Below are 20,859 nucleotides of genomic sequence, written 5' to 3'. Positions count from 1 at the left end.
ACGGCTCCACTGGCGGCGTGCAACGTCCGATCCGCCTCAAACTTGCACCGGAGCCGCCGCAGATGTCCCTGAACAGGCGAGGGCAGTTTCAGCCCAATTGGATGCCGATTTAAGGATCAATGGCAGGATATCGGTCGTCAGGATGTGGGAGCCTTACAAGGAGGCTTCCATTCACCAGTGCGCCACCTAGCGCCCCCCTAGCGCTACCATTTCTTGTCTAGAGAAATTAGATTTGAAGAATGTTTTCTTACGACTGAAGTCATCAATTTCTTTCAATATTTGTTCTTCAAAATAAAGAATTTCATCCGGCATAGTCGCACTATCCGGGCAAAAGGTGGATTTTGTATGTAATCCACTGTTATTCAATTCAGTCATATCCTCTGCACCAGAAAAAAATATTTTCAGTCTGATTTTCGGCAAAAAATTGTAAGACTTCCGGATCCTGTGCAACCAAAGGGACTAAGGATAGACCCTTAAGCAGCACGCGTTCTTCCATACTAGTCAAGGGATGTTTAGAAAGATTGTAAATTGGGATCAATTCGTGACCACCATTCTGTATATTATTGTGGTCACCATTTATCTGTTGTATGTTCTGTGTCTGGTTCTGAAAACTCCTTGGTCTGGCACTGGTGGCTGTGGCGTCCTCCATTCTCCTCTGTAACCCCTCCCCTGTGTCCTCTGCCTAAAAAAGGAAGGGATCTTGGGTATTGGAAGTAGGTCTGGTATGGGTGGTATTTCCAGATGTTTTCAGATGGGGCAGTCTATTAGTGGAGGGATGGTCTGTTTATTGATATACATGCCACACAATTGAAATCACATCCCAGTATCCCAGAAGCTTGCAAGGATCTACTTAAGTGTGGTGCCAAGGATTCCAGGAATGCGTTCTGATTGATATTGGGGGTATAGATGCTGCCCAGCTCCAAAGGTCTCTGCAAGGGTGCCAGCAATCAGTAGGCATTGCCCTTCATCGTCAGTGAGCTGGGACTCGCAGAGGAAGTGGACCCCCGCAGAGCTCCATATGAGTATCTCCCTGCAAAAGAGTTTCCTGGAGGAATGCGATGTCCACCACCCTCGGCACCAAGTAATAATGCATCAGGTGTCATGTACAGCCAAGTGCATCCCCATGACATTCCAGGTGAGGATCATGTGACTGAGGGTTTGCGTGGACATATGGTGTGTCTCCTTGGCATTTTAGTATGACCCAGCAGAAAGCCATGGGCCACAAACACATCGAAGCGAGGCCCAAAATTAAGCCAACTACATCTCTACAAGTCTTTGTAGATATGAGCCTGCGGCTGTGACACAATCCATGGGTGAATGCACAGGAATGCGCAGGAATGGCCATGGACCATTCGGTCTAAGCTTCCCTAAAGCAGAGTAATGCAAGGCAGAATATTGGCCGGAAATACTTTTGGTTACAAACCAAAACAAATCACCATTTGACTTGGTTTGTGAAGACCAACCTGGATTTTGCTTCAGGTCTGTGTTAGATGAGTGATGCAAACTCGATGCAAAATCTTTCTGGATCTGGGCTACAATGTCTCCAAGTCCCGTATGAGATAGCAGGTTGGCAAAGCTAAAAATTTAACCAAAGGTGAGGGAACCGTTTCCTGCTAGAGAAGAGGAACTTACTAGGATGGTGACATAACCCCACGCAGATGTTTTTCTTAGAAGAGTGACCAACTCTAACCACAGACCCAGGGTGTCCACAGCTGGTGAGAGGGGAGGAGACATCCCTGCAGCACAGGGCTGTAGAAGACTGTCTGGAGAGAGGCCAAGAGCAGGCACTCTCACTGCACACAGGAAAGGATCAGATTGTGGAAGGCTCAGGAGTCCTGTCTCTGCAGACAAGAGAGTACACAGCGTGAGAGAGACACTCTCACTGCACGCAGGATCATGAAAGGCTCAGGAGTCCTGTCTGTCGAGACAAGGGAGTACACACGGTGAGAGAGACACTCTTACTGAACACAGGAAAGGATCGGATTGTGAAAGTCTCAGGAGTGCTGTCTCCGCAGACAGGGGAGTGAAGATACACGGCGGGATCTCCACACTGAACTCTTCTTCCAGCTCAAGTGTGAGCTCAGCTCCTGGTGTTTGACGCACAATGGTGAATTCCCTGAAGAGCTGGAGGCCGGGTGGATGAGTTCATGGTGGCTGGGGCTGGATCCACACAGGTAAGGCAAGTGACAATGAGACACTATGACCGGTGCATGTAGTTTCTGCACACACACGAGATTCCCAGGGTTACACATTGTGGAATTTATAGATAGAGGCAACTGACCTCACAACATTACTAATTAATTGCCGGTAGCTTCAGCATCTAAGATTGTGGAAAGCCATGTCTCCCATGAATGACGTAAGCATGATGTAAGCAGGGAGATAAAAAAAGCAGGCATGATTCTGAATTGTTCTTTAAAATGTTCTTTCATTGTTTATATAATGCACTTAAATTACCTTGAGAAGTCTTCCAAAAACATAGGTTGGGAATTAAAGAGGTGACGGAGTAACACAGGGTGAGTGTTCCTACAGTTAGTGCACTACAGTTACAAGATGTGCACTGTTTGTGTGCACTATTGGTCCTTATTGTGAACTACTCGTGAACCATTGTTATAAGGTGATCTAATGCCTCCTATTCTCCAGGCTGAGAGTTGTTTACTGTCCATGACCTCTATCCGGGGTCACGTGCCCTGGTACCTGCGAGACATTCATCTCTTTGCATGACCTTCATGAGACCTTGATCCACAAGGAGATCAACTGGGAGAGAGGTGAAGAGTAGGGAGCCTGATGTGTGGACAGAGCCCTCTCCAGAAAAGAACCGCCTTGTGGAACAGTGGTGGGTGGTCTTTGCGACCACCATGCTGCACTGAGGATTCCACCCCACATCCTAATTTGGCAGGCAGGGCCCGCCACCGAACGGCTGGCTGTGGCGGGTCTTCCGCCATCGTAATGACCCCCTATATTTTTACAAACGATATTAAACACTTCTATATTTTTTTAAATCAATATTACTTACCTAAAATAGGTATTCTTGACCACCAGGATTTTTTTCCCACGATATTTGAGCAATTCAATATTTCTTCCTCAATATTTTTTCCCTGTACCAGAACTCACACTCTTTGCCATAGTCAACAGATTCTTGAAACTCTTGGCCAGCACTTAGGCCATAACTTCACCACATATTTTATAAGATTCACCAGAGAAACCCTCTGCCTCTGGTTCCTCTGTCTATCGGTCCTTGATGCATCTTCGGTGATCTCCGCCTGGATGCCCTCATCGGGGACAGGAATCGCTTTACAAATCTACTGATTGATTAATTGAATGATTGTTCTCCAAACGCCCCCCTATCTTTTGCCAAACCTTCAGAATTCTTACTTTTGAAGGTATTCCTGAATGTGAGTCGAGCCTTGCTATGATCTCTCTGACATGTAAGGGCCCTGGTGGGAATTGGAAGACCCCCTCTTGTTTTCTTGTGTGATTAGTATTTCTCACCTTTGTGTCTTGAAAGTGTTTATTGCCGTCTCCCACATCTTCAGTTGTGCTGCTGAGAACCGTCCTTTCTTCTCCTCCTCTTGTGTGATGCTCTTTTCATTGCAAGGTCCTAAATTACAGATTTCACTTCTTTTTCACATACAAAGCTCCAGCGAGCAGTGGGTGTCCTTCCTTCCTTCAGATGTTTCTGCAGCGATTCTCATAGGAAGAGATTGAACGTCTTTAGAATGAACTCTACAACCAATGAGAATCCATGGATCAATAACATTTGGTGATAAACAGCTCTCTACTGAAGACAGGTTAGCCGCAGTCATCCTCAAGCTAGCCTCAGAACCACGCTCATCAAAAGGGGTTGACCACACTGTGATGGGCATCGCTCCCACCCAATGGGCAACCAGCCTGCGTAACAGGCATGTCCCTCCACCAATGGGAAGTACAAGCTGTGGGTGGGCCGAGAGATGATTTACTGTTCAATGCTCTTTAGCTCTCCTTAAGTAACTAAGCTTTGATGGTCATGAAAGGTGACACAAGGAGAACGCAAAGTCAACAGTAAGATTTGCAAAGCCACGCAAGGGAGATTTGTGGCACGTCGCACAGCTTTGTAAAGAAATGCAACACAATGTAGTTACACATGCTGCGTTTCACTACATTTCTACTTGCAGGGCATTATATGGGTGGAGTGTAGCCCTGCGTCCACCCATGGATGATGGCACATTCCAAATTTACAACGACGAGTAAACCGGGGAATGTGTGAACACTGGAGTGTATCGAGGAGAAGCATCTTTATTTCTCCTCATTATTTTATTTTTCCCCAGGAGCTGCATTCTGCAGCGCACATAGAAAGAGAACATGTCTTGATGCCTTAATTTTGTGCAGGAAATTATAATTTCCTGCAAAAAAACAATCCTGTTTGTACTGCAGGTGCTATTGTGCACCATGGTGCCTGCGTTGGTGCTAGGCAGCACACCGTGCACCCTGCTCTCTCCCTTTCACGCAGCGCAAGAGCGTTGCTTGATGCGCTGCAGTGAGTGAAAGTTTAGTAAATGTGCCCTACATGTGGTGAGAACCTACAGACAGGTCACTCTGTTCCAGAGACCCCTCAGATCTCCAAACCCACAGATTTATTGATCCAGTCCAGTGAGGCGGCTTCGAGGCGGGAATTGATGAGATGCAGACCCCAGTTATTGCCAATATCTGCCATCAGGGCTGGTGGGGGAAGTGACGCGTCTTTCATAGTAGGTGTGGCCACCTCTGTGACCCTACAGCTGACTCCATGGCCCCCCTTGTGTCTGTCCAGAACTAAAGGTTGATTGTGTTAAACTGCTGAAGCCTTCGTAATGGACATTAGGGGTCTCGGGTCAGTGATGCTGCCCATGTTTGGGGAAACTGGTCACGGTTACTGAGTTAAGAACGAGTAGGGTGAAGAGACAAGACCCTTGTTTACACCACACTCTCTGTGAGAGCAGGACATAGGCTGAGTTTATGGGAGCTTGATTAAACTGTTTTTAGATTTTGTATTATACAGTAACCCTGGCATAGGATTATGGTATTAATGGTAACGTCCTGATCTCATCTCCCCACACTGCTCCCTGCTCTGCCTGCCGCTGGATATCGTAGCGCTATACTGCAAGTGTGCTCTCTGAACCATTATTGCCTGATTGCTCTGTTGAATTATATCGTAGCGCTATACTGCAAGTGTACTCTCTCATATACTGTTGCCTGTTTGCTCACTCTGTTTGTATCGTAGCGCTGTATTGCCAAGGTGCGGTTTCGGGATCGTTTCAGTTGTGCTGTGCTGCCTATGTGACTCATTTGCGCCTGATTGTGCCGGAGCCTCTGCCATTTTCTTCGCATTTATTTACTTGGTGCCCCAATCCTGTTTCGCTTTTGGCTTACAGCCATTTTGTTGTTGTTGTTGTGCCTCCCTGCCCAGCTCTCCACCCCGCTCCCGCCTCCCGGCTGCTCCTCCCTCGCCCCTCCCCCCTCCACTATCCTCATATGACAGATGCCTTCGCGCGCAGCGGTTGCGCCCAATGCGCGCCGAAGGCGCGCCAAAGGTAAGCCCGTCTACGCCCGTCCGCGCCTGGACCACGCCCAGCGCCAGACCCCCTGGTCCTCGCAAATCCCACTCCACCCGCATAACGTACGATGCCGCATCCCTCTCAGCACTCAACCCCGGCCGTCTCCCAGACTGCTACCAAGCCGCACCAGGACACACCCATGGACCCTTCTCCTGCCACTCCTGCAAGTTCGACTGCATCAGGACCCACACCAAACCTACAAACTCCAAACAGAGCTCCGACACTAACCACCTGAAGTGCATCCTACTCAACACCCGCTCGGTCCACAGACACGCCATTGAACTGGAACCTACTCGACACCACTTCGCCGGACGTCGCCTTCCTTACAGAAACCTGGATGAACGTCTCATCAGCTCCCGACATCGCCATAGCCATACCGGACGGCTACAAGATCATTCGAAAAGACCGCACCATCCAAACAGGAGGAGGCATCGCCATCGTACACAAGAACTCCATCCGCATCACGACCAGCTCAGACGATAACCTCGCAGCCGCCGAAAACCTTCACTTCCAGATCCACACCGACCCCAAAACCACACTCAGAGGCACCCTCATCTACAGACCACCAGGACCCCGCACTCGATTCAGCGAAGACATCACTGACTTCATCAGCCCACACGCTCTCCCCTCTGAGGACTACATCCTACTGGGAGACCTCAACTTCCACCTGGAAAAGAAAAACGACAGCAACACTACCACCCTCCTGGACAACTTGGCCAACCTCGGACTAAAACAACTTGTTGATACCCCCACCCACTACGCCGGGCACACGCTCGACCCAATCTTCACCTCCAGCAAGCACATCTCCTTCAACCACACCACAGCTCTCCACTGGACGGACCACAGCTGCATCCACTTCAACTACAAAAAGACCACGACCCCCAACCTCCCTCAACCGATCCCTCGAAGAAACTGGAACAAAATTACCACCGACCAGCTCTTTACCTCGCTTCACAAAAACTCTCCTGCCAAAACATCGGACCCAAACCAAGCTGCCACCAACCTCACACAATGGATCACCCACAGCGCCGACGAACTAGCACCCTTGAAAAACCATCTAATCAAGCAAAGTAGCAAAAGAGCCCCCTGGTTCAACGATGACCTTAAGACATCCAAGAAGTTCTGTCGTACCCTCGAGAAAGCCTGGAGAAAAAACCCAACCACTGACAACCTGACCACCTTCAAGAACGCCACCCGCAAACACCACCAACTAATCCGATCCACCAAGAAATCTGCATTCAATAATCGACTTGACAACAACGCCCACAACAGCAAGGAACTATTCAACATCGTCAAAGAATTTACCAACCCCACCGCCGGCACCAACGACATCACCCCATCCCAAGACCTCTGCGACTCCCTAGCCTCTTTCTTCCACAACAAAATCGCCGACATACATAACAGCTTTGAAAACAAGTCCGGTGACCAGTCCACCCCACCCACCCCGAACCAAATCCCCCCTCTAACAACCTTTACGTCTGGAACCCAATCACCACTGAAGACACCATCCACCTGATGAACTCCATCCACTCAGGATCACCAACCGACCCATGTCCCCACCACATCTTCAACAAAGCAGACTCCATCATCGCACCCCATCTCCGAGACGTCATCAACTGCTCCCTCAACTCCGCCACCTTCCCGGAAAGCTGGAAACATGCCGAACTCAGCGCCCTTCTGAAGAAACCCACAGCAGACCCCACTGAACTTAAGAACTACCGCCCCATCTCGCTCCTCCCATTCCCTGCCAAAGTCATTGAGAAAGCCGTCAACAGTCAGCTTGCCACCTTCCTCGAATCCAACAAATCCCTCGACCCTTCACAGTCCGGCTTCCGAGCCAAACACAGCACCGAGACCGCCCTCATCGCAGCAACTGACGACATTCGAACACTACTGGACAACGGAGAAACAGTCGCCCTCATCCTACTTGACCTCTCCGCAGCCTTTGACACGGTCTGTCTTAGCACCCTCATACAACGCCTCAACATCGTCGGAATACAAGGAAAAGCATTGGACTGGATCATCTCGTTCCTCGCCGGAAGAACCCAGAGAGTCCGCCTCCCCCCTTTCAGATCGGTGCCCACCGAAGTCATCTGCGGCGTACTACAAGGATCATCACTCAGTCCCACCCTCTTCAACGTATACATGAGTCCCCTCGCATCCATCGCGCCCCAACACAACCTCAACATCATCTCCTACGCAGACGACACCTAGCTGATCCTCTCCCTCACCAAAGACCCAAACTCCGCCAAAACAAACCTACATGACGGGATGAAAGAAGTGGCCGAGTGGATGAAGAACAGCCGTTTAAAACTGAACTCAGACAAAACGGAAGTCCTCATCTTAGGATCATCCCCCTCTGCATGGGATGACTCATGGTGGCCACCTGCCCTGGGAAACGCACCCAAACCAACGGACCACGCCCGCAACCTGGGCTTCATCCTGGGCTCCTCCCTCTCGATGACCAGACAAGTCAACGCCGTTTCCTCATCATGCTTCAACATCCTACGCATGCTCAAAAAAATATTCCGTTGGATCCCCACCGAAACAAGAAAAATGGTCACCCACGCACTGGTCACAAGCCGACTGGATTACGGAAACACCCTTTACGCAGGAACCACAGCCAAACTACAGAAAAAACTCCAACGCATCCAAAACGCCTCAGCCAGACTCATACTTGACATCTCCCGCCAAGCTCACATCTCCGGTCACCTGAAAGACCTCCACTGGCTCCCCGTCAACAAGAGGATAACGTTCCGACTCCTCACCCATGCACACAAAGCCCTTTACGACCTAGGACCCGAATACCTTAACACGCGCCTGTCCTTTTACACCGCCACCCGCCAACTCCGTTCGTCCAATCAGGCCCTAGCCGCTATTCCGCGCATCAACAAATCCACCATGGGGGGAAGATCCTTCTCCTACTTAGCGGCCAAAACCTGGAATTCTCTCCCCACCCACCTCCGCCTTACACAGAACCACCTCTCCTTCAGAAAGCAACTTAAAACTTGGATATTCGATAAGTAAAGTACTCCCCCCTCCTCCTTCAAGCGCCTTGAGACCCTCTGGGTGAGTAGTGCGCTATACAAATTCTGAACTTGAACTTGAACTTGAACTATTAATTGGAGAAATAGCTATGTTTATTTTATCAGGTAGTTTTTGTCAAATGAATTGTGATAATTGCGTATTTATTTAAAATAAGTTGTATAGGACTTCAAGTGTAGAAGTTGTAGCTCTGCAATGATATTGTGATGCTTTTGTGTAATCCATTCATCTAGTTACAGTCGACTTTGTCTCTACGCACCCACTGGTGTCTGTTGTTTTTGGGGTTCAGCCGCAGCGCCTCTAATGTTGTTTCTCTTCTGTGTTTTCTTTCACTCTGGGTGACGTCAGTCTGGGTGACGTCATTGTTCCAGTGCATGGCGGCGCAGCTGTCAATCACTCCAGATGTGGTGACCGCGGCGGTGGGAGACAACGTCACCCTGTCTCTGCGGTACGAGGGGCGCTTCCGGTACTGTAACTGGTTCAGGAGCGGAGGGGCAGATGCAGATGACTTCATCCTCGATCTCCTTCGCAGCGATCCTCCTGTCTATGGTTCTCAATCCATCGGCCGAGAGTCTCTGCTCCCGGATGGGTCTCTGCGGATCACAGATGTGCAGACCGATCACACCGGAAACTACACCGGACGAATGTACGTGGACTCGGGGAGGCAACAGGAGGCCACAGCACAGCTCAGAGTGCACGGTAAGGTCGGTCACACCTGTCCTATCACTGCCACCCAGGCCTGGTGCTAGGGCGGTCCGATGGGTGCCACCGCACCGGGCGCTGACTTAGGGTCGGGGCATCATTTTCCCAAGTATATTATCATTTTAAAAGCACCTCCTGCTGCGGCGTTTCTGACCTCCAGCAATTTTAAGGCGTCAATTAAAATGTCAAGGAAACTCCGGTGATTACTCATCTTCCTGGAGAGAGACCGGAGGTTTGCCTGGTGGAAGTGTTGTCTCATCCTAAGGTAGTGCAGAGGGTTAACATGCCTGCTGCTAAGAACAAGTACGATGCAAATAACAAAGTGCATATAATGTAAATAGGTCAGTGGGTTCCTGCTTTTTCAAGAAAGATCCTTTTATTACTTGTCCTTTATAAGTCCAAATTCCAACATAGAACATTGAGCTATTTACCGTCATCAAAGAGCTGCTTGCAAACTGCAAGGTATATGTTAGAGCTATATGTTTTTTTTGCCCAGTCTTTCATCATCCTAATCTTGCCCAAAGGCTTCATTTGATTAGAAAACAATTCTTATTATTAAAGGGAACCCCTAACCATGATGTTATGTTTTACATTCTGAATTAGCGCCTTACCAGAATAAGGACTCTTAAACTATATTGCCTACCAGTATCGATAGCATGTCACTCCTGCACTACTCCTCGTAGTCCTGTCTGATGTAGCATTTCCTATACACACATATGATTGTCTCTGTGCAATGTGTGTGTGATGTAAAGTGCTCTGACACCTTACACTGATAAGAGTGAAGCTATAAATCAAAATAAATCTGAGAGACAGTGGTTACGGAGACTTGAGGGGGCACCGTTAAAGGGTGCTAGTGAAGGAATCCGTGGCAGAGGTGCTCATTGGGGGGGCGCCAACAGACATTGTCGCACAGGACGCCACCAGTGCTAAGCCCGGCCCTGCTGCCACCTGTACACACTTGTCTTACTCCAGGAGCTCAGGGTCCTGTGTGTGACCCTCAGACACTTGCACTTCTGAGTCCGCAGTGATTGTGTGCAGGGCCGGCCCTTGGGTGGTGCGGTTGGTGTCACTGCACCAGGTGCTGACTTTTGAGGTGGGGGCGTGTTTTCAAGTACAATACGTTTCACAAGCACCTGCTGCGGCGCCCCTGGCCTCCAGCAACTTTATGGCAACCATAAAAGTGTCCAGACTTCTCTGGAGATCGATGGACCTGCTGCAGAGATCGGTGTTTTGTTTAGTGCAAGTTGTGACTCCTCATAAAGTAGCACAGAGGGTTAATGTGCCTGCTGCAAAGCACGTGCGCCCTACGGATCACAAAGAGCATATAATGGAAATAGATCAGTGCGTGCCTCAGAGATGTCTGGAAGTATGTGTCCTGTGTCGCAAATCCTTCTGGATCCGGCGGGAGCCTTGGAAATGCAGACTGGCAAGATGCTCCTTTGTTGCCTGTTTGAACAGGGGAGTCACTCCTTCACCCCAAGGGAGATCCTTCCGCCTTCTAGTCGAAATAGAATGTCAAAGTTGCAGGATATATGTTGCAGAGTTTCGTCCAGGGTAATCTAAAGTCCTAGGGACTGGATTCCTATATTTATACTAAGTTTAGGGGTTGGACTAATTCTAAGGTCCCACCTATGGGAGGACCTGGGAAGGGGGTGGTTACACCCAATCCCCTTCGTGTAGTTTTGCGCCAGAGCTAGGGCTGAGTGCCCAAGCAACCGGTTTGAACTAGGGTATGCACAGGGACACCTTGTGTGCCCCAGGCACTGTCTGAAAAGCACTCACTGAATGCACCCACTCTGCCCCAATACACTAAAGTCTGTCTAGGGAGGTGATTACACCTCCCTGGACAGGAAACCTATTCTCCAGGCCCCCCCTGCCGGTCCTTCATCCAGCAGCAGGAGGTCAGACTCATGTCTGTGGCAGCAGCATCCATTTTGTGATGCTGGGACTCTTTTAAACTAATACCGGTCAGGTAAATGTGTACATGTCTATTTCTAGAAGAGTGGAATTCAACCCCCACCGCCAGGACTCGTGGGGTGGGGGGGTAGGATTCCAAAGCATTTAACACCAATCACAGCATGTTTTGATGCAGCCATTCCAAAGTTAGCATTTACCGTGAGGTTATAATGCACTTAAGAGTATATGGTATAGCTATATGACAGAACAGCTATAAGGAAGTGATTCCGAAAGCTGCAGAGGGGCTCAGCTTATGCTTGGGCACCCTCTCACACAAAACCAAGCACTCTGCCTTCAGGATTGTTAAGGCCAGCCATAGGAGTGAATTATTGATTTATGTGTGTCTGTATTTAAAGGTAGATATAGGTAACCTACATCTTAGTAAGGGGTACAAGCACCACCTTACACAAGCTGCAGTAGCAGACCTGTGGTGCCATTTTGGACGGCTTTCCAGGGGTGGCATACTACATGCTTCAGCCGCTGGTAGGCCTCTGGGGTACCTATGCCCTTGGTACCTAAGGTACCATATACTAGGGACTCATAAGGGTAACCCAGTAACCAATCTGAAGTGTACCTAATGTACATGCAATCAATTTAGAGAGGAAGCTGCTAGGCTGGGGTCCTGGTTAGCAGGGCCCCAGCCAGACTAAAGTTGATAAATCAGTGAAGCACAGCAAAAAGTGGGGGTACCCATAGTAAGCAGACCCTCCTCTCCTACACAACCCCCCAAACGCAGGGCCATTAAACTAACCTTCAAAAGTTGAGTCTTCATGTTCTAAGTGGGAATATCTGGAGAGTCCATCTGCATTGGCATGGTTACTTCCAGGTCTATGTTCCAATGTATAGTCCATCCCCTGTAGGGAATTGGACCACCTCAAAAGTTTGGGGTTTTCTCCCTTCATTGGTTTTAGCCATAAGAGTGGCTTATGGTCAGTCTGAACAGTGAAGTGAGTGCCAAACAAGTATGGCCACAGCTTCTTAAGAGCCCAAACCACAGCAAAGGCCTCCCTCTCAATAGCTGACCAACGTTTCTCTCTAGGGGTCAGCCTTCTGTTAATAAAAGCTACTGGCTAGTCCTGACCTTCATCATTCAATTGTGACAGCGCAGCCCGTACCCCCAACTCAGGTGCATCTGTTTGGACAATGAATTCTCTGGAGTAGTTAGGACTTTGCAGAACTGGTGCAGTGCACATGGCCTGCTTAAGGTAATCAAATGGCTTCTGACAGCTGACTGACCACTGAACTTTCTTAGGCATTCTTTTAGAAGTTTAGTCATTCAGGGGTGTCACAATGGATTCATACCCCTTGACAAATCTTCTATAGTACCCAGTCAGGCCAAAGAAAGCTCTGACCTGAGTCTGGGTAGTAGGAGCAACCCCGTCTTTGATGGTCTGGATTTTGCTCTGCAATGGCTGAACTTGGCCTCCACCTACAAGGTGGTCCAAGTACACAACTTGGCTCTGCCCGATCTGGCACTTAGTGGCCTTGATAGTTAGACCTGCCTTTTGCAGGGCCTCCAAATATTTCTCAGGTGGACCAGGTGATCCTCAAAGGTGGAGCTAAAGACAGCAATATCATCTAGATGTGCTGCACTATATTCTTCCAGGCCTGTTTAAGACTTTGTTCACCAACCTTTGAAATGTGGCAGATGCATTCTTCAGACAAAAGGGCATTACCACAAATTGATAATGTCCACAAGGGGTTGAGAATGCTATTTTTGGCTTTGCATCATCAGCTAGTCTGATCTGCCGGTCGCCAGCTGTTAGATCAAATATGCTCAGAAATTTGGCTGAGGCCAACATATCTATGAGTTTATCTACTCTGGGAATTGGATGGGCATCAGTCCTAGTGACTGCATTGAGACCCCTGTAGTCTACACATAATCTCATCTCTCGCTTACCACCCTGGGTGTGAGGTTTTGGTACCAAGACTACTGGACTAGACCAAGAGCTTCAGTCCTGATACAGTCCCTTACATGATCAGGTTGCCAGTAAATCTTATTTTTAACAGGCAGACTGTTCCCAGTGTCCACTTCATGAGTGCCCCAGGTAGTCTGACTTGGAGTCAGAGAAAACATATGCCTAAACTGATTTAGAACTTGTCTGCAATCAGTTTGCTGCTGGTCAGTGAGGCTGCCTGCCAAGGCTACTCTATCTACTGATCCATCATCAGGGTTCTGAGAGAGCAGGTCTGGGAGAGGGTCCATCTCTTCCTCCTGTCTTTCATCAGAAGCCATGAGCAAGCCCATGTCTGCCCTGTCAACAAATGGTTTCAATCTGTTGACATGAAGCACCCTACGGGGGCTCCTGGGAGTTCCAAGATCTACCAAATAGGTAACCTCTCTGTTCTGTTCAACAATAGTGTGGGGTCCACTCCACTTGTCTTGGTGAGCTGCTGGGGCCACAGGCTCCAACACCCACACTTTCTGTCCTGCCTGGTAAACAGTCAGTACAGCCTTTTGGTCCTGCCAGGCTTTCTTTAATTCCTGGCTAGCCTCAAGGTTTTTAGTTACCTTTTTCATGAACTCAGCCATCCTGGACTGGAGACCAAGTACATAGTCCACAATATCCTGTTTAGGGGGTTTGAGCGGTAACTCCCATCCATCCTTCACCAGACATAATGGTCCTCTGACAGGGTGTCCAAACAGAAGTTCAAATGGGCTGTAGCCAACCCCCTTCTGAGGAACCTCCCTGGTTGCAGACAAAAGGCAAGGTATCAGGATGTCCCATCTCCACCAGAGCTTTTCTGGGAGACCCTTAAACATAACCTTTAAGGTGTTGTTGAATATTTCAACTAAACCATTGCACTGTGGGTGATAGGGTGTGGTGAATTTATTGTTCACTCCACACTCCTTCCACATGGCAATCAAGTAGCTGGACATAAAGTTTGCATCTCTGTCAAATACTACCTCCTTACGGAACCCCGCTCTTGAGAACACTCCCAAGAGGGCTCTTGCCACAACAGGTGTTGTAGTGGTCCTAAGGGGAATAGCTTCTGGGTACCTAGTGGCATGGTCCACCACCAATAGGATAAAACTATGCCCAGATGCTGTCTGACGATCCATTGGTCCAACAATGTCAATCCCCACTCTTTCAAAGGGAACCCCCACCACAGGTAGTGGTATCAGGGGGGCCTTTATAGTGCCACCTGCCTTACCACTGACTTGACAGGTTACACAGGAGCAACACAACTCCTTTGTGTCTTCAGACGTGTGGGCCCAGTGAAAGTGAGGGACAATTCTGTCCCAAGTCTTGTTCTGGCCCAGAGGTCCTGCTAAAGAAATATCATGGGCTTGACCCTTCCAGGTAGGTCGCCCCCCTCCGCACAGCACCGCCTGTGCCTCCCTGCCCAGCTGCAGCTGCTGAGGAAGTTGGAGGCCCTCCTCCACCCGCAGGCTACCACCTGTGCCTCATCCCTGGTGGCCAGTGGTAGGCCGTAGGTTTGCTCATCCTCCATTGTATTGCCTGTATTTTCTTTCATTGCTCCTGTTGCAGTGACTGCATTTTCATTGTTGTGTCTGTGACTGCTGTTATATGTCTCTCTCGCTGCCTGTACATTGTCTGTGCTCGTTCTCTCCCTCTGTTCCCCTCGCTGCCCCGTGTCTCTCTGCCCAGTTTCCCTTCTGTTGCTTAACTGCCCCTGCATTTCTGTGACCTTTCTGTCTTCTGTTCCACTCGTTTCCCCCCGTTTTCTGTGACCTTTTTGCCCTTCTTGTGAGCTTTTTACCTTCTGTGCCACTCGTTTCCCCCTATATTCTTGTGACCTTGTTGCCCTTTTTGTAACTTTTCTGCCCTCTGTGCCACTCGTTTTCCCCTGAATTGTTGTACCCTTTTGCCTTCTGTGTCCTTCTTCGCCCCTCAACGCCCCCGCCGCTCTGTCCCCTGCGGCTCCGCTCCCCTGATTGCTCATTCGCTGCCCTCGCCTCCCGCCTCCAAGCTGCTCTTCACTTCCACCTCCCCATACATGCCAACTGCTGCGCAGTCACGCCGCTGGTGCACGGGAAGCCCGTCTGCGTCCGTCCGCACCTGTACCGCGCCCAGCGCCAGAACCGCTGGCCCCTGCACCCGCCCCGACAACCGCCGTCACTACGACGCCAGCACTCTGCACGCTCTCAACCCTGGACGGACCCACAACTGCTTCAAGGCCGCCCCGAAACGCACACACTGTCCCTTCACCTGCCTGAATTGCAGCTACAAAAGCCACAGAGCCTACGAACCACCCGCCAAGAAAGACCTCAACCACCTCCCCAAGCCTCGCTTTCCTGACAGAGACCTGGTTGAACAATTCCTCCACCCCCGACATCGCCATAGCCATCCCAGACGGCTACAAGATCACCCGCAGAGACCACACCAATGGAGTCAGAGGAGGAATTGCCATCGTCCACAAGAACAGCATCAGGGTCTCGACTAGCACCGATGACACGCTCAGCACCGCCAAACACATGCCTTTCCAGATCCACACAGACCCCAGCTCCACCCTCAGAGGCACCCTTGTCTACCGCCCCCCTGGACTCCATGGCCAACTTCATCAGCACGCATGCCCTGACCTCCACCGATTACATCCTCCTCGGAGACCTGAACTTTCACCTTGAGAACAACAACGACAACAACTCCACAACCCTGATGTATAACCTCGCCAACCTCGCACTGAAACAACTCGTCACAACGCCCACCCACTCTGCCGGCCAAATGCTCGACCCCGTCTTCTCCTCAAACCCGCATGTCTCCGTCAGCCACACCACCGAACTCCTCTGGACCGACCACCGCTGCATCCATTTCACCTTCCAGAAACAGATGTATGACATTACAACGCATGCTTTTACATCGCATGCTTTTACAACGCTATTTTTACAGCTACCATTACAACGCATAGTGCTTTTAGGCGCTGGATAGTGAATTGTTTAATTTACTATTCCAACTCCAGTCCCCGTGGATAGTAGGGAAGGTGTTGGATAGTACATTAAACACATTCCCTATCCTAGAGCGCCCCCCAGCGCAATGCGTTGTAATGGTTTGTGTTGTAAAAGTTGCGTCGTAAAGGCACTGCGTGGTAAAAGTTGCGTTGTAAAGGATGTTTCCCTCCAGAAACCCACCTCACACCACCGCACCCAACAGATCCCCCGCCACTGCTGGAGCAAAACCACCGAAGACCAACTACATGCAAACCTCACTCTCAGCCCACCCACCGAACCCTCCAACACTGACGTCGCTGCCCACAACCTCAGATGCTGGATCGAGGACTGCGCCAACACACTCGCCCCGCTGAAGAAACCCCCCCACAAAGACACCAGTAAGAGGGCCAGCTGGTTCACCTCAAAACTTCTAAATTCCAAGCAAGCCTGCCGTAAACTAGAGAAGAAATGGCACAGTGAATAAACTCCAGACAGCCACGCAGCACACAAGGACGCCGTCTGCAACCACCACCTCATCAGGGCTGCTAAGAAGACCTCCTTCAAAGACCACCTCGACAACAACGCAGATGACAGCGAGGAGCTCTTCAACATTGTGAAGGAACTCTCCAACCCCAGGTCCAACACCAACGACATCCCGCCGCCGCAAGCCCTGTGCCGCTCCCTCGCCACCTTCTTCCACCGCAAGATAGCAGACATCCATGACAGCTTCAACACCCATACAGCCCCAACAGACAGCAACACAACAGACCCTCTGCACACCATCAACCACGTCCCCTTGCTAGCCTGGCCCAGTATGAGCGTCGATGACACCATCAAGACGATGAGCACTATCCACTCCGGCTCTCCGTCAGACCCATTCCCGCACCACGTCTTCAAGAAAGCAAGCAGCTCCATCGCACCCCACCTACGCAATGTCATCAATCTCTCCCATGAGACCGCGACCTTCCCAGAGAGTTGGAAACATGCTGCGATCAACACCCTACTCAAAAAACCCAAGGCAGACCCAAGAGACCTCAAGTTCTTCCAACCAATCTCTCTGCTCCCCTTCCCGGCCAATGTCATCACGAAAATCGTTTACAGACAGCTAACCCGACACCTCGAAGAGAACAGAATCCTGGACCCTTCCCAATCAGGGTTCCGCAGCAACCACAGCACCGAGACCGCCCTCCTTGCCACCACCGATGACATCACAATGGGGAGACTGCGGCACTCATCCTCCTAGACCTCTCTGCCGTCTTTGACACCGTCTGCCACCACACTCTACGTGCACGCCTCCACGCCGCAGGGATCCAAGACAAGGCTCTGGAATGGACCACCTCCTTCCTCTCCGGCAGAACCTAGAGCGTCTGCCTTCCCCCGTTCCGTTGCCTCCGACATCATCTGCGGCGTACCCAAGGATCCTCCCTCAGCCCGACACTGTTCAACATTTACATGGCCCCGCTCGCATACGTCGCCCGACAGCACGACCTCAACATTATCTCCTATGCCGACGACACTCAATTGATCCTCTCCCTCACCAAGGACCCCATCACTGCCAAAGCCAACCTCCATAAAAGAATGAAGGCCATCGCCGACTGGATGAAGATCAGCCGTCTGAAGCTGAACTCAGACAAGACCGTGGTCCTCATCCTCGGCTCCAACCCGTCAGCCTAGGACGACTCCTGGTGGCCAACAGCACTGGGGGTAGCCCCGGCCCCCACCAACTATGCATGCAACCTGTGAATCATCCTCGATTCAACGCTCTCAATGACCAAGCAAGTCAACGCTGTCTCCTCCTCCTGCTTCAAAACCCTCCGTATGCTCCGCAAGTTCTACAGATGGATCCCTACAGATACAAGAGAGACAGTCACCAGGGCCCTCGTCAGCAAAAGACTCGACTACAGAAACGCACTCTACGTGGGAGCCCCGACCAAGCTAATCAATTGACTACAACGCATCCAAAACGCCTCAGCATGACTAATCCTCGATGTATCACGACATGGCCACATCACCCCCCACCTGAGAAACCTGCACGGGCTCCCCGTCAACAAGAGGATATCCTTCAAGGTCGTCATCCTCGAACACAAGGCACTCCACAAGACCGGCCCAGCCTACCTCAACAGACGGCTCTCCTTCTACACCCCCAACGACCAGCTATGCTCCGCCGACCTCTCGCTCACCACCGTCCCGCGCATCCGAAGAACAACCACCGGCGGGAGATCCTTCTCCCACCTCGCCGCCAAGACATGGAACACCCTCCCACTGATCCTACGACCGACCCAAGACCTGCTCACCTTCTGGAGGATACTAAAGACCTAGCTGTTCGATCAGTAGCAGCCCCCACCTCCCTCTCCCAGCGCCTTGAGACCCTCGCGGGTATGTAGTGCGCTTAACAAATAACTGATTGATTGATTGATTGATAGAGTGTCAGTCGGAAGCTCCTGAACTTCAGAGGTATAACCAACCTCCTGGCTGCACCGGGCTTAGGGTCTCTACTCTCTGAGTACAGGAGTCCATCATCCCAATAAATCCTATGGGTGCCACTAACATTCCCAGCAGCCTCATCAGCAGCTTGCTGTCTGAGGGGTTCAAGAGAAGGGTAGCTCAGCTGCTCCTGACTCAGATCTGCCCTGGAAGGGCCCCCTGTCCCCAAGAACTCAATCTGATCAGGCTCAAGCTCCTCTGGGACAGTTCCTTCTTCAGGCTCACAATCATCTCCCTCAAGAGACTGATCAGTGGTAGACTTTTTGACCCCTGACCTAGTCACTGCAAGGACAAGTGCTGAGATTCCTAACATTTCTGCATGTGTCCTAAACTCCTCTTCAAGCCAGGCTGAAGTCTCTAGGTCATTTCCAAGCAAGCATTCAACAGGGAGGTCTGTACTTACCACAACTTTCTTGAGGCCAGTTACCCATCCCCAGGAGAAATTAACAACTGCCAAGGATGGGTGGTCCTGACATTGCTAGCATTGATCACTTGGTAAGTCTCACTAAGTATGACTTGTCCAGGGTCCACAAAGTTTGGAGTCACCATGTTGACACTTGCCCCTGTGTCCCTGTAGGCTTCTGCCTCTTTCTCATTTATCAAAGGCCGTTGTCTGTACTTTCCCAGGTTACTGGTACTCACAGAGGAGGATATATTCATGCCTCCATCACAGACTAACACAGCCTGAGTCGAAGCTCTGACTAGGCCAGAGCCCATCTCAGATCCCAGGGTCAACCCTACTACACCCTTTTGCTGAGAACGACCGTTTGAAGCTGAACTAGGGGGAACAGTTGCCTTAGGGGCACTGGTGGCTGGAGCTGCATCCTTCTTGGTGCAGTCACTTGTCCAATGGCTTTACTGCTTACAGATTTTGCACCATGGTTTCCTTTGGCCTTTGTCTTTCTTGGAAGATTTCCACCATTAGAAGCTTTTTGGGGACCTTGTGAAGACTTCTGGTCTTTACCCTTCTCCCCACCTTTTTGATCTTGCTTCTTTTAGTCACCACCTTGGTTATGTACCTTCTTCTTCACCCTGGTTCTGACCCATTTGTCTGCCTTCTTTCCCAATTGTTGGGGAGAGGTCAGATCAGAATCTACCAGGTGCTGATGTGACAGCTGATTTTGACAGTTATTAAGGATCTGCTCCCTCATGAATCATGATCTGATTATACAATCCTGCATAGTCACACACTTTACTGCCCAATAACCAGCCCTCCAGAGCCTTAGTAGCATAATCAACAAAGTCAACCCAGTAATCAGTCTGTGTCTTTTGGGTATCTCTGAACTGTATTCTATACTGCTCGGTGGTTAGGCCAAACCCATCTATTAGAGCACTCTTCAGGACTTTGTAATCATCAGCATCCTCTTCTCTGACATTGAGGAGCTTGTCTCTACCTTTGTCTGCAAAGGAGAGCCACAAGATTGCTGCCCACTGCTCCTGGGGTACCTTCTGTACTTTGCAGGCCCTCTCCAGTGCAGTTATCCATTTGTGGATGTCATCCCCATTCTGATAGGAAGGGATAATCTTGTTAAGGTGTCTATGGTCATAAGACCTTTCCCTACCACTGGGGAAGTTGCTACCACCATGGGGCTCTAACCCCATCTTTTTTCTAGCTTTTTAAAGCTTGTTAAAGCTCTAGGGACTCCCTTTCTAAGGCTACTTTCTGTCTCCTTATTCTCAGTTGAGCTTCTTCAAGCCTCAGCTGTCTCTCTCTCTTCTCTGAGGAGGTGTCAGACAGAAGCCCTGGTTGATGTACCAGAATGATCCGATTCCACTGAAGGTGATCTGGGTCTTCTAGACATATCCCCAACTCTTCCTGGTGGGACAAAGAGGGGGCCACCTTGGCCTTCCTCTTCTTCAGTAGGAACTGGATTGCCCAGGTCTAGGTCATTGTCACCTTCCTGGCCAGCATCAGAGTCTGAGTCCTGGTGGGGTAACTCACTGGGCTCTTCCTCTTCTGTTGTACCCACCCCACTGCCTACCCTTCCAGACTCTGTAGCCTGTCTAAAGTCATCAAGCAGCAATGCCTCTATGAGGCGTTGGGTATTTGGGATTCTGTCCTGGCTTCAATTTCCTCATGGCACTCAGAGCCCTTAACTCTTGGAAAGGGAATGTGTCATATTTAGATGTCTTTACTTGACCGACATCCGGCAGAGATCCACTAGGTCCTGCCTTTGAAGTCATGACTAGTGAGGTGTGGTGTATGCACTA

The 20,859-nt window shown here is 50.2% G+C and overlaps 1 pseudogene; it reads left to right on the top strand.

Annotated features, from left to right (window-relative positions):
* Positions 1 to 2,104: 2,104 nt before the first annotated feature.
* Positions 2,105 to 20,859, top strand: part of LOC144767907 (uncharacterized) — an 80,662-nt pseudogene continuing 61,907 nt past the window's right edge.

Source organism: Lissotriton helveticus, chromosome 7, assembly GCF_964261635.1.
Source record: "Lissotriton helveticus chromosome 7, aLisHel1.1, whole genome shotgun sequence".
Classification (NCBI taxonomy): Eukaryota; Metazoa; Chordata; class Amphibia; order Caudata; family Salamandridae; genus Lissotriton; species Lissotriton helveticus.
The sequence above is the reverse complement of the archived record's forward strand: the minus strand, read 5'-3'. Positions and strand labels throughout refer to the sequence as shown.